Source organism: Ctenocephalides felis, unplaced genomic scaffold (assembly GCF_003426905.1).
Source record: "Ctenocephalides felis isolate EL2017-DRISC unplaced genomic scaffold, ASM342690v1 CF-g0.4_SCAFFOLD_03571, whole genome shotgun sequence".
Classification (NCBI taxonomy): domain Eukaryota; kingdom Metazoa; phylum Arthropoda; class Insecta; order Siphonaptera; family Pulicidae; genus Ctenocephalides; species Ctenocephalides felis.
In genome coordinates, this window is record NW_020539725.1 from 25,669,269 (window position 1) to 25,683,196 (window position 13,928).

Below are 13,928 nucleotides of genomic sequence, written 5' to 3' on the forward strand. Positions count from 1 at the left end.
CACAAATCATATTCACTTCAGGGAAACACTCACATTTTAAACTGCCAAACATTCAATTTTTTTGAAGCGAGTAAAATTGATTTTTTTCTTACCTGATAACACGCTTTAAGAAATATTGATCCCATCTATGTTAAATTATATTAAGAATTAGAGTACAGTTTCTTGTATTGGTATACTAATAAACTACTTCGAATTGTCGAATTAAAAAACTATCTGAATAGAAGGAGCATCCATGCAGAGATGCATGGATGCTCCAATTTATTGATTTATTTGAATTCAACCATTTTCAGAATATTTCTTGTCATCTTCAATTGCAGAAAATAAATATGTTGAAAAAAAATTTAATCAGTATATTAGTTCATCTAATATATTGATATAATGTTTGTTTATAAAACTGGATGGTCTAACAATTTGTCTGAAGGCACAACATTATACATTATCAATTGTATGTTAATTGTGATGTTTCTAGCAAAATAAAGAGATCATGTTAAAACAAAAGATCATGCTTAAAATTTGTTTTGTTATTTTTTGAACAGCAATCAGAACTCAATAGTTCTAAAAGCTGTTGAGCTAATTTTGACTTAATATTAGTCTGATTGACAGATGGCAACCCAATCAGTTGGTACATCTTTGTATGATATATTATTATTACAATTTCTGTAATAGGGCGAGTATTTTTATTGGGTATGACAATTTCTGTAATAGGGCGAGTCGGATGTGGACTATTTTAACTTGGGAACATACTGCTATCTATATTTCCAAGTGAAAACCGTTGGGCACTGCTGCCTGACAACAAGCTGCTCAAAGTGGGTATCGAATCCGGGACCTCTGAATCATGTCCCGTCGCTCTTAACCGCTTATTTACGGGCAAGCCGAAACGAATAATAAATTATCAACATAATAAAGCTAACCGTATATATTGATGCCAGATGCATTCGTTTACTCTTAATTTATAATTATGGTAAATGAATTAGCTTCTTATGAAACAAATGATAAGCGTTACGTAATATCAATATTACATCTTGCACAGTTGTTATTTCTGTGTTTTTGCTGTAATAGATTTCTATTGACTTCACGCATTACCTATTTTCTTAATACAATCCTGTATATATTTATATACATATATAACATGTTTCTATATATATATACAATAATAAGAAACCAACGTTGCGTATAAACTCACTGGTCACATCCTTGGATAGATTTATCCACTTGCAATTATCGCTGTACGTGCAATCGAGATTCTTATATTGCCTATTGCGACTTAATTAGAAGTTATGAGTTTTATTTATTTCTTTTATTCTGTGGTCACAATATAATATACCATGCAATTTGTATTAATACTGATACAACTGAATGTATTTATTTGAAAAAAAAATCTATTTCTAACAGAAACTTCAAAAACATTTCTTAATATTTTTGTTATAATATTTATTTTAAACCGATTAGTTATTAATATGAACTTTATGAAAAGCTCATGATCCACCGAGATGCTGCCGAACTCTGTTAAAATAGTACAATTTTTGCGGATAATGCGCCGAAGGATCAGATATATATATTGGCTATATTGGATTGAACGATGATAAATAGTTTAAATGTTATTTATTAGAATAAAATGATACGATATTAAAAAATGATATATTATTGATATTTTAGTTGTTATAATGATTCTGAATGTTAATACTGATATAACTTATTATACGCATGCTGAAACATTACTTGATGTTACTCAGATGAGTGTAGAGATATTAGAAATTCACAAATTTTTAATCATTTTATTAACTTCCCGAAGGAGAATTTTATGTTTTTATCAAAAAATCCGATTCGCTAATTTTATGTTTTCTCGACGTTTCAAGCCATTCTGAATCGAATGAGACCTAAATTGGAAAAAGTATGTGATGTGTGTGAATGTGTGTGTGTGCGTGTATGTGAACAGATTTTTTGCCGTAAATCGATGTTTTCTCAAAAACAGCTGGACCGATTTCAAAAATTTAAAAGCCATTCAATGTATCTCGATCAGGACTAGCGTTTCTGAGTTTTGTGCGCCGATCGGCCGAGCCGTTTTTTAATAAATAGCAGAAAAGTGAAAAATTTTCGTCCACATTTTAGCCCGCAATTCTGAATCGATTCTGAAAATTCAAAAACCGTTCGAAAGATATTGGTTGGGAATGGTACTGAATTTTTTTGACGGTAGATATCATAGTCTTCTAGATCATACTAAAATATTACCGCCCTACGACAACTCGTTTGGCTTTAAAAATTCGTCAAAGTTTGCAAAAATTGGTATCGTTTTTTTGGCATTTGTCAAAATTAGACCTTTCATGGACGTTTTCACAAAAACGCCTGAACCGATTTCAGAAATTTAAAAGCCATTTGATGTATTTTGATGAGGACTATTGTCTGCCAGTTTTGTGCGACGATCTGCCAAGCCGTTTCTTTGTAATTTGAAAAAAAGTGTTAAACTTTTCGTCCACATTTAAACTCATCCTACCGAACCGATTTTAAAAAATCAAAAACTGTTCGAAAGATATTGGTTGGGATTGATGCTGATTAGTTTTAGGTGTAAATCTACCTACCGAGCCGTTTTTTTGTAATTAACTCTTGAAAAAAAATTTAGGCCGATTTTTATGGATTTTTTTTTAGCGATATATATCATGGTCTTATCGAACTTACTGTAATATTACGGCCTTACGACAAGTAGTTTAATTTTAAAAATTCATCAAAGTTTGAGAAAATGAGTAGTTTTTTTGACGTTTGTTAAAATGAAAAGATGTATTACTTGGTATAGAGTGTTCGTTAGTTTTCAATGATGTGTAATAAATCCACTCGAAATACTTTTAATCACTCAAAAATTAATTTGTTTATTGTTGATTAAATCGATTATTTACACATATCGGGAAGTTCATGTAACTTGCCTCAAGGCTAAATACCAATATAAACTATTTTTTTCTGATTTGTTCATTTACATCCATATCCAATCAGGTATCGACCTTTTATTTAGTTGGGTCGAGTTCAAGGAATCTGAATTTCTTAGAAAGGCGGAGATTGATGATGCACTATTTATGGATAAGATTTATGACAATATGAATGATTATTTTATATTTTAAAGAATAAAGTGTAATAAATTTATGATTGCTATCTTGTACTATCTATATAATTTCATTAGACTAGGGTTCAACCTTAGATGTTAACAATATTTCTTTAAGCTTGGTTCGAATACTATTTAGGTAATCACTGAATATAACTATTTAAGTAGGATTTAAAAAATCCTAGTATAGTATAATTTGTATAGTATTAATTTTTTAACATTTTTTCAATCACGAACCGTGTTATATCATTTCTCAAAACATAAAATATCAGAAAACAGAAAATACTTTTCATAAAAGTTGGTTTTCCTCGTATTTATTTATAGAACTGAAATAGACAATGATCGTTTGCGATAATCCATCCATTGTCAACAAAGTTTTGCAGCGCTTGTTGATTTTGAGAAGTATTTATAAATCTTTTGGCATTGAATCATTGAATAGAAAATATTTAAGAGAAAATTATCTCTCTTTTCATAAATTGGCAATATAAAATTTGAAATAAAAAAACTACACCTACCTGTTTCTCTTCCATTGAATTAGCAACTAATGTGTGAAATAACTATTAGGTGTAGAGTTACGTATCTGAAAAAAAAAATATTCATCTCTTATTTAGGGCAATTAAAAATCTTCTTAAACTGTATAACCTAGTGTTGTTATTTATGTTAAAAGGCAAATATGGTTTGAGAATTGATATTCGTAATGCGCATTACATTACTTTTTCTTATATATCTATTCATTCTTTCTGTATTTTTAATAAATACCCTCAATCTATACGAACGGAAATTCTTAATAATTCCAATATAAAATTTCCTAGAAATGCTTGTTCTCTATAAATCATCTCTCAGCAAATATTATTTCTACTCGTTAGCTCTGAAAACTGAATATATTTATATTCAGTTTTAGAATATATATTGCATATCATGTGATATTTTCCAGAAGCATTTATGTTACCTAGAGAAAATTATATTCTTCAAGTTTTCTTTTACGAGTTTTAGAATAAAATTTACTTGTTTTTAATTGTACTATGTTAGGCTATTTAAAGTATTTTTTTTAAATAATATTTTTCTATGTATATACAGACAATTTGTATTGAATCATTGGCATTAATAATATGTTGATGTATTGATTTTGTTTGATCAAAAACCATTCACATTCATGAATATATTAAGAATAATCATATAATATACTTCATATTATAGCATTTGTCATTATAATTTCGTAAAATACTCTGATGATCATCAGATGATCATTCTATTTATTTATCAAACCAGATTCAGTATGAAAATTGACAAAAATCAACACGCAATTAAATTTTAAATTTTAATAAGCGTAAACAAAATCAAACGTCAAATATGGAATTATTTTTTTCTTTCTTCTTATAAAATTCCAAAACTAAATTGAAAACTGTAAAGTTTTGTATGGAGGAATATTTGAAGATCTATATGAATATTATGAAAAATATAAAAATTCTTATTTATTGGTACGCAATCTAAAATTTACTAAATAAAATATGTACAGTGGTGAAATCTCTACAGAAATGATAATGCATAACTTGATAAGGACGACACAAATAAAATTTGGTTGTAAAAATTTTGTTAAAACTTTTTGTAGTTTGTTGAAATGCTGTAAATCATAGAAGGTTTATTTGAACTTATAAAAATTCTAAAAATTCTCATTTATTGGTACGCAATCTCAAATTCACTAGACAAAATACACTAGTGTAATCTCTACAGAAATATGTTAGTAAATTAATAAGGAAGAAACAAATAAAATTATGGTTGCTTTTTTTCCCACAAATTTGATATTTTGAATGTTTTTGTGAAATTGAAACATATTTTTAATAATGAATATTAACAATAATTTCTTTATACGTTTCTGAACTAGATATGTCATCATCAAACTAAAATTTACACAAAACATTCAATGTACCTACAACATAATTAACTTCCCGAAAGGTTAGTTATAGAAAACGTAAAAATATCGGAAATGAAAATATTTCTATATCTTCACGTTTTAGAGGTTTCTGAACATTTTGGCATACCTTAGAAAAAAATGGATGTATGTGTGTGTGTGGGTGCGTCTGTTGATAAGGAGACGTGCTGATTAGTTTTTGGCATAAGCAGGTCTACCCGTTACGAAGATACGGGGCGAAAAGTGCCAAAAAGGGTAACTTAGTTTTTAAGAGAGCGAGGCGCCTTATTTTAATAATTCAAAAAGCATTTTACTTGTATTGACAAGATCAATAATTGATCAAATTTTCAAGGCAGGTCTAGTGGTTTCGGAGATCTAGTGAAAAAAGTTGAAAGAATTGCCATTTGGCGGTCAAAAATGATCATTAGACATATGCACATCAAATTATCAGATATTTAAACAATAAGTATACATTTTGTTCCCATTCCTATGCGTTCCGTGCCGTTAATTGCTTTGAAAAAAAGTTCAGAATTTCCAAAATATTTCAAAATTGAGAAAACATTTTTTTTTCTAAAAGTCTATATTTTAAAAAGTTAGTTTCTCAAAAATCTATCTTTCTTAAAGTAAATTTTTTTCAAAAATTTTGATATTTTTAAAAAAAAATAATTTTTGGTACGGGAAGTTCCAGCAATTTGTCTTAAGGCACAATGCCATGCGCCCCACTAGTTTATAAGATGATTTAAAATATTGTAGATGCACATTATTACCTAACTAACTATTTCCTATTTTTATTAATTTTACCTATTTTATTAATTATTGTAATTTTTTTTATTGTGCCTACAATAAATATTTTTAGAATCATTGTAAATATTTCTTGTTTTCTTCCCATTCAAACAATAAATTCCGAGTTACTTCAATGTCAGCAACTATAAATCAATTTCTAAATTTGTTTTCAGATGACTTCTAGTGCTGGTGGCAGACTGCGATAGTGGTTGTTGAAACCACTCAGGAACTGAGTGCAAGTAACAACTTACTCCTGGCAGAACCATTTATGTCAACATGTTAATAAAAGAATACAGAATTCCTCTGCCGCTTACGGTGGAGGAATACAGAATTGCTCAACTGTACATGATAGCCGTAAGTATTTGGAAGATAGTATTTTTAATATATGATTTAATAGATGAATATGATTTATTGTATATTAGTAATAGATTCAGCTGCGTGAAATCACTATCTGTTTTTTGTTCTTTATTGACATAATATTCTCAAATCTCAGTTAGGGTGCCTGGTATAAGAACTTATGAAACAATTTTTATATATACAAATACATATATATCTTTTTCATCTTACATTTATAAGCCTTATAAGCCTTATATAGTCAGGTATTACACAGTTATACAAAAAACTTTTTTATTTAGTGCATCAAATGTTAGAGCTGATTCCTGTAGTATTTTTTGCGTTGATTTCAAATCTGCAAACCATTTTTTGTATCAGCTCTAGTTTTGAACACGGAAAGAAGTTGCCGAAATCAGGTCCATTGTAGGTCGTCACGGAAAAGAACTTTTCACAGTGTCAACCAATGTTCCAACTAAGGCCGAATGGGTCTTGCAAGTTTGTATGTACGAGTAGGCATATCTCATTAAAATAACATTCTGAATTGTATTACTATTTTTCCTTATATATCATATATATCATACCTTGAAAACTAAAGCTTATAGAAAAAAAACAATGTCATTTTTGAAATCACCGCCCAAAATATACTTAAAATAGCATTAAAAGGCCTGTGTTATTCGTCTCTTCAATTTCTTTATAATATTCCTTTTTTTCAAGTTATTGTCTTCATTGGTGATCTTGATATCGATCGGAAGTTCATTATTAACTTCCCGAAGAAGTTTATATTTTCATAAAAAAAATCCGATTCGCTCATTTTCGCGCTCTACATGGAATTTCCTCTCAATTTATATTTTCTGTTGTGTTCAGTGTGATATTTTGGTATTAAAGTTAACTACGATTGTCGAATATTCTCGTTATGGAGAAGTGGTAGAATTTTGTGTACTGACGAGTATACTTGTGAACCTTGCCAATCGTATAAATTAGCGCCTATTGGCCTAATCTTGCCATACGTACAAATTAGTGACTATTAGACATTTAAATTGTGATTTTTCAGTAAAACAAAACATTTCCTCATTTTTCATGTTGTTTATAATATTTTAAACTTTTACTGGTGTAAAATAACTTCCAGTAGGTATTTTACATTAAAACGAGATTTTACTTTGATTCTGATAATACTAAACTGAATGCAAAACAGTTCAATGAAAAATTTAATTTGTTAAATTTGATACTTAATGTTTTAGGTGATAATGTTCCAAATACTTATATCATATATAATTTAATTTATCATTTGACTGACTATTACGTGAAAATAAAAATCGTTTAATGAAGAAAATTATCTTTTTATGAAAATAATGCGCGTTTAATTCGAAGGTTTGAATAATTAGTGGAATAACTACTATATACTATACTATATACTATATGCTTACTATAATATTTGAATTTTTTTATTTCATTTATTGAATTGTTTTATTTTATACTGACTCTATTAGAAACAATACCTGCAAATGCAAATTGTTGACCTTCATTCATAAATATCTTAAATTTCATGCAATTATTTATAACGGGCTTTTCGTTTACTCTTACTCTTTTTAATCCAAATTTCTAATGATTAATATTTTCAAATATCAATGTATTAAATTTATTTTTATTTTTTATATTATGAGATGTTACTAATAATTCGCTTCATAAATAGAATTTTATCATCTTCATACATATTTTAATCATTTCTTTCAACTCTTACAATTACATACAAGTTGTTTTTTTATCATGTTTGAACAATATTTATTTTAAATCAATGTTAATATTATTAAAAGTATATTATATGCTATCAATAAAAAATGCATCAAAATAGCAAAAATATTTGATTTATTTTGTAGACATTTTTATTGTGTAATGATCTTTTTAAATATTTCTTATTATATGTCATAAAATTTTTGAAATATTCTACAAAAATACTTTGAACATGTATGTTGCTAAATATACAGTATTCAGATTCAGTATTCATAAAGTATTATTACTTGAAGTACCGAAGTGTAGATAGGTGATTACCTGACCAAGTGCTAGTTATAAAATTATAGAATAGTCATTTCGATAATTGGTAAGCCTCAACGCTTCCGATTTGATTTTCTTTTACTGAATAATTACCTTTCATTAATATTATACACATGAATTTATTATTGACTTGGACGATTTTTTTACCTATCCTTCAATTTCGGCATTGGAATTTCTCTGCTGCCCACGTTTAGTTTGCAAACTTATTCTTGCTTAGAAAAGTTTCGCCAAGTACGAATATTATAAGAATTTTTTAAAAGTGATATATTTTACACACTCCTACGCAAGGAAACTTAGAAAAGAAAAAGCTTGAGGTAATATATATATATATATATATATATATATATATATATATATAAATGTATATGTGTCAGTGTAGAAGTATTTTCTGGTAAGTTTTGTAATAAATTACAAACAATAGGCAAACGTTTTCTATTGTTAGCAAATAAGTATATTCTCTTGCAGTTGCTTTATTAACTTACTGGTGGAAATATGATTCTTTGGAACTATAAATCGATTAGCGAAAATACGAACAACTAGGCTGGTTTTAAATATTCAAAATTTATGCTATTAGGATATTATTAGTATTTGAATGAGATTTAGAATATCAACATTGGTACTTTGGAGTATTTTTAATTTTTTACATTAGCATAAAATGCAATTTTGTCATAGTACTATCTACAATACTTGCTAAAAGTTTTGTGAAATATTAATAACTACATAATTATATACTATTAAATTTGTTGATAAGTCTGGTTATAGTAAACAACATATTATAATTTTCAGCACTCACTACCAAGCTTTAACTATTAACTTCCCGTAGGGTAATTGCAATTTAATGTTTTGATCAGCCTAAAAACTAGTTCAATTTACACTTCTATAGGTCAATCTGTATAACCAAAAAAAATATTTTACCAATATTTTACCAACTAGGCTTATGCATTATAGTTTTTTAAATTAATTATACTAACTAGTGGTGCGTGGCATCGTTCCTTGCTTGGTCCAATGCTTGCTGAACAGTCTTTTTCTGAAAGTTTGTTCACACATATACACATACAAATATGCATATATATATATATTTATATATATATATATATATATATATATATACATATTGGCTTTTACATTTCTCTTGTACAACATTATTGGTTTTCTTATCTTCAGAAAAAATCCCGAGAGGAAAGTAGCGGCGCAGGCAGTGGCGTAGAAATTCTGATAAACGAACCGTACGAAGAAGGTCCCGGGGGAAAAGGACAGTACACGAGAAAGGTTTATCATGTCGGCAGTCATCTTCCAGGTGAAAATATTTCTAGTTTAATTCAATAGATTGTGGAAACAGATTCAATCTGCATACAGTGGAATTGACACAGCAATATAAAAGATTAAATGTAAACATTTGGTATTCAGTTGTAATTCTGATATTTGCCATTTTTATTTTATTTTTTTATGGTTTTTTAAATTGTATTGTAGGTATAATAAAATACAATCTATTTGCATACTCATGCAAATGAATGCGAGAATTTACATATCTGCAAATGTTGAATGCACTTCGATATATCATTCCAAAACGAAGTGTTTGTATTGACGTTTACTGTCCTGAAAACAAATAGAAAAAAGAATATATCACGTTATTTAGAAATAATGAGCTTTTAAGTGCAACCTAGAGCTAGAGAAATTATAACCGTTTTTTGGTTATTGTGGTTAATTTTTATTGCTTACCTCAAATATATAGGTAAATTTGTGATGGAACTTTACAATGTTTTAGTACGTTATTCTTTGCCAACACGCTTTAGTGCTTTTTTCAAAGCATGGCCTTTCAAATTCGACAAATTATGAAAATTTTAAATTCATCCTTCAACAAATAATTTAAATTCTAGAAAATTTGGGGCAATTGTGTCATTATTTTTGACTGTGTTCTAGGAAATGTTATTTATGGTTGCAATTTCAAAGTTAATATGAATAAAAATAATGTAAATTAACCATAATAACCAAAGTATGGTTACAGTTCAACCAAAGTTCTAGGTTTTACTTAAAAGCTCATAATTTTAAAACATCAAGAAATTATTTTTCTAATATTTTCATGATAGCTACTAATCAATACCGTCGTCCCTTTTAGTTTTGACGTTGAGTTCTGGTACACCCTATATATAATTGTAAATAATACTAATTTCAGATTAAAAATAAGGAATCATTGGAGGTTTTGATGCATCAAACCTCTCATTCATTATTTTATTTGCATACCAGAAAAGTAATAAGATAGTTAAAATTTTTACTGTTGAATCAATTTATTTAATCTCTCATTTAACGCTTATTGTTATTTATTATTTAGGTTGGTTCAAAGGTCTCTTACCCAAATCAGCTCTCACTGTAGAAGAAGAGGCATGGAATGCATACCCTTATACAAAAACGCGATACACATGTCCTTTTGTAGAAAAATTTTCATTGGAAATCGAAACTTACTATTATGCCGATGATGGGCATCAGGATAATGTTTTTAATCTTGCTGGAAGCGATTATAGGAATAGAATTGTTGGTAAGTAAACGATAATTGTTTTAATAAAAAGTTGCAACATTTATTGCACCTTTTAATTTATATCTCCTTTGTCTTTATAAGGTATCTTAAATTTCACATTTAACTACAAGAAAGAAAACCATTTTAACTGTATTATTTATTTTCGAACACATTTGTCATGGGGACATTTACAATAAAATGATATACTGAGCGACGTAGCATCGTAAAAGATGATTATTTTTTAAAAAATAAAACAATTTTAGATTTTTTGTTATTGTTAATGTAACATTGAGTATATACTTGTGTGTATTTATTTGTATACATTTGTGTTATGATTATTTCAATCAAAAAATAAATTCAATAGGATGGTAATAATTCAATAAAGATATGTTTCCTTGAATTCAAATTTCTTATTAAATGTAACATAACATTTATAAACATTTCTAACATATTATTTTGTTAATATTTTAGATGTAATAGATGTAGTTAAGGATCAACTTTATGGAGCTGATTACGTAAGAGAAGAAGATCCTAAATTTTATATATCAGAGAAAACAAATAGAGGTCCTTTGAATGACAGCTGGTTGGAATATTATTGGAACAATGTAAATATTAATATCAATTATCACTAAATCATTGAAAAATAAGTCGAACAATATATTCAACTCTAAGTAATTCGTTCATCTGATTTAATTAATTAATTTTTAATTAATGAAATATTTCAGGTCAAAGATAAACCGCAGCCCACGCCCGATGGTTTGGCGCTTATGTGCGCGTATAAGTTATGCCGAGTCGAATTCAGATATTGGGGAATGCAGACAAAACTAGAGAAATTCATTCATGATGTCGGTATGTAGAGTTTCGAAATAATTAAAATAATTTTATAATTAATTAAATTACATTCACTAGTTATTTATTTCATTTGTCGCATGTGCTATTACAAAATTATGAGGAAAATGAATGAAAACGGAATTGTCATAATATGTTTCAAAAGTATTATTTTCTAACGTATTTTAAATCATTTTGTTCTTTGGGGGATGTTCAACAATGTTTATACCTTGAATTTTATCCGCTTTACATCCGTATTTCTACTAAATTTTAAGTGGTCAATTTCAGAATCATAGTCATAAATCTTAAAGTAAAGACCGAAGCAGAACATGTCGTCTATGGACGACATCCGTACACTGTCGTTTTAAAGTAGAAGATTTTAAAAGCAGAGTATGAGTAGTTCAATTTTATTTAAAATTTGATCCCACTTATTAAGGGCTTTACTTTATTTTTAGTGATTATTATCATTTTTTACCTTGCTATTGTTTTATATTAACTAAAGTATTGAAGAAAAACTAATCAAAAAAATAAGTTCATTAATTCGGCGGTTCTAAATTTTCAATATACAAGTCCTATTAAGTAGCACAACTAGTGTAACCGCCTAAAAAAGGTGATTTTTGGGAATTTATATTAAAAAAAAACTACTTTATCAATCATTTTAAAATTTTAGGAATATATTTATACATGTTTTAAGAATACATAGTAAATTTTTGAAGAAAACTATTAAATATTTTTTACATTATCGTCGATCTCCAACGGCGCGACAAAAAAAGGCCCTTCACTACTGCAGTGATTCCGGCCTTCTACGTGGATGAAATTTAAAAAAAAAAATCTCGTTAAACTAGATAATATTGTCTGTAAAATGAACTACGATAAAGAAAAAAATCCAAAATTGACAAAATTACGGCGTTTTTTTAAAAAAAGTCGAATTTTACCCAAAATTTTGGTCGTTTTTGGACTGCCAAAATTCGATTTTTGATCCGATCAAAAAATCGATAGTTCATTTTACGGAGAACTATGTATAGAACATGTAAAAAGATTGATAGTGATCGGATCATTTGTTTTTGAGTAATCGCAGCAGCAAATTCGGAAAATGCTGTTTCGAGAAAAACACGTTTAAAGATTAAATGATCGTTATACTATGTATACTATATGTATATACTCTTTAAATGGCTGTAACTCAAAAACTATTTGAGATATCGATTTAAAATTTTGGTATGTTATTTTTAAAGGTATAACCTATTGAAATATGGAAAAATTGAAAATTTGATTTTTTTAAAATTTCACACTAGTTGTGCTCCTTAAGGCTTATTTTATTAGTACGGGGTTTAATCAGTTGTGTTGTGCTAGTACTTTTTTTACCCGAACGCTAAAATTAAGACCGGTTCAAAAACCGGTTTTCATATTTGTTCCGGTTGGGTTCGAAAAGCAAAGAAAAAAAAACATTACAAAATCCATTTTGTGCATATATATGTTAATTACAATAATACGAACAGAATAGTTTCATATATGTACTCAATTTCTTACACGAAACACATCTGGAAATTTTAGATCTCAACAAATGTGAATCAAAATATATTATGAGCATCTGGCATTTCCCTAAAAATCAGAAAATATATTGCAATTCTTTTTCATTTTTTTGTCGAAACGTAATATGTGTTTTTGGTTCACTTTCAAAATATACTTTACTTTCAAAATCATGAAGTATTTGGAAACACAGTAAAATCCCATTAAGACGACGAATCAAAAACACATATTACGCTGTTTTATTTGTGTTTATTGCAAATCTATAGATAATGCAAATATTATTACTTGTATTTGCAATATAAGATTGTTACTTCTTTTATCATTAGCTTTGCGCAAAACGATGCTCCGAGCGCACAGGCAGGCCTGGGCGTGGCAGGACGAGTGGCACAATCTGACGATGGACGACATCAGGGAGATCGAAAGGCAAACTCAGTTAGCTCTCAGAATAAAATGAACAATAATTCAGAAGATACTGAAACGACAGAAGACGCAGTTGATAAAGTTGAAGGCGATGATAAAAAGACAAACCCGACAATATTATATATCTTCTGCGAACAAAACCGAAATCTGTGGCTGTGAAAATGTCCGGTATTGCTAAACCTAAGCAAAGGTCAGTCCGCGAGCATCCAAGAAGTCTACGACTAGTACTGATACTAGAATACTAATAAAGTACTGTAGTGAAGATGATTTATTAAGGTAAGAGGTCCCAAAAAGCTTTTATTCTGCATGTTGATTTACCTAAAGTATAAGATCAATCTGAGAATTTATTGTCAAATATATTAAATGAAATAAAAATTGTCTTTTAATTTAATAAAAAACGGATCGGCAACAGTTAACAATATTTGAAACCCGTCGAATGTTTTTTGTAATTTTAAGAATGATTTAATGAATGAATGAAA

General features: G+C 28.2%; 1 pseudogene; it reads left to right on the top strand.

The window, feature by feature from the left end:
* The window catches only part of LOC113385845, a 52,429-nt pseudogene that overhangs the window by 28,276 nt on the left and 10,225 nt on the right, over positions 1–13,928 (top strand).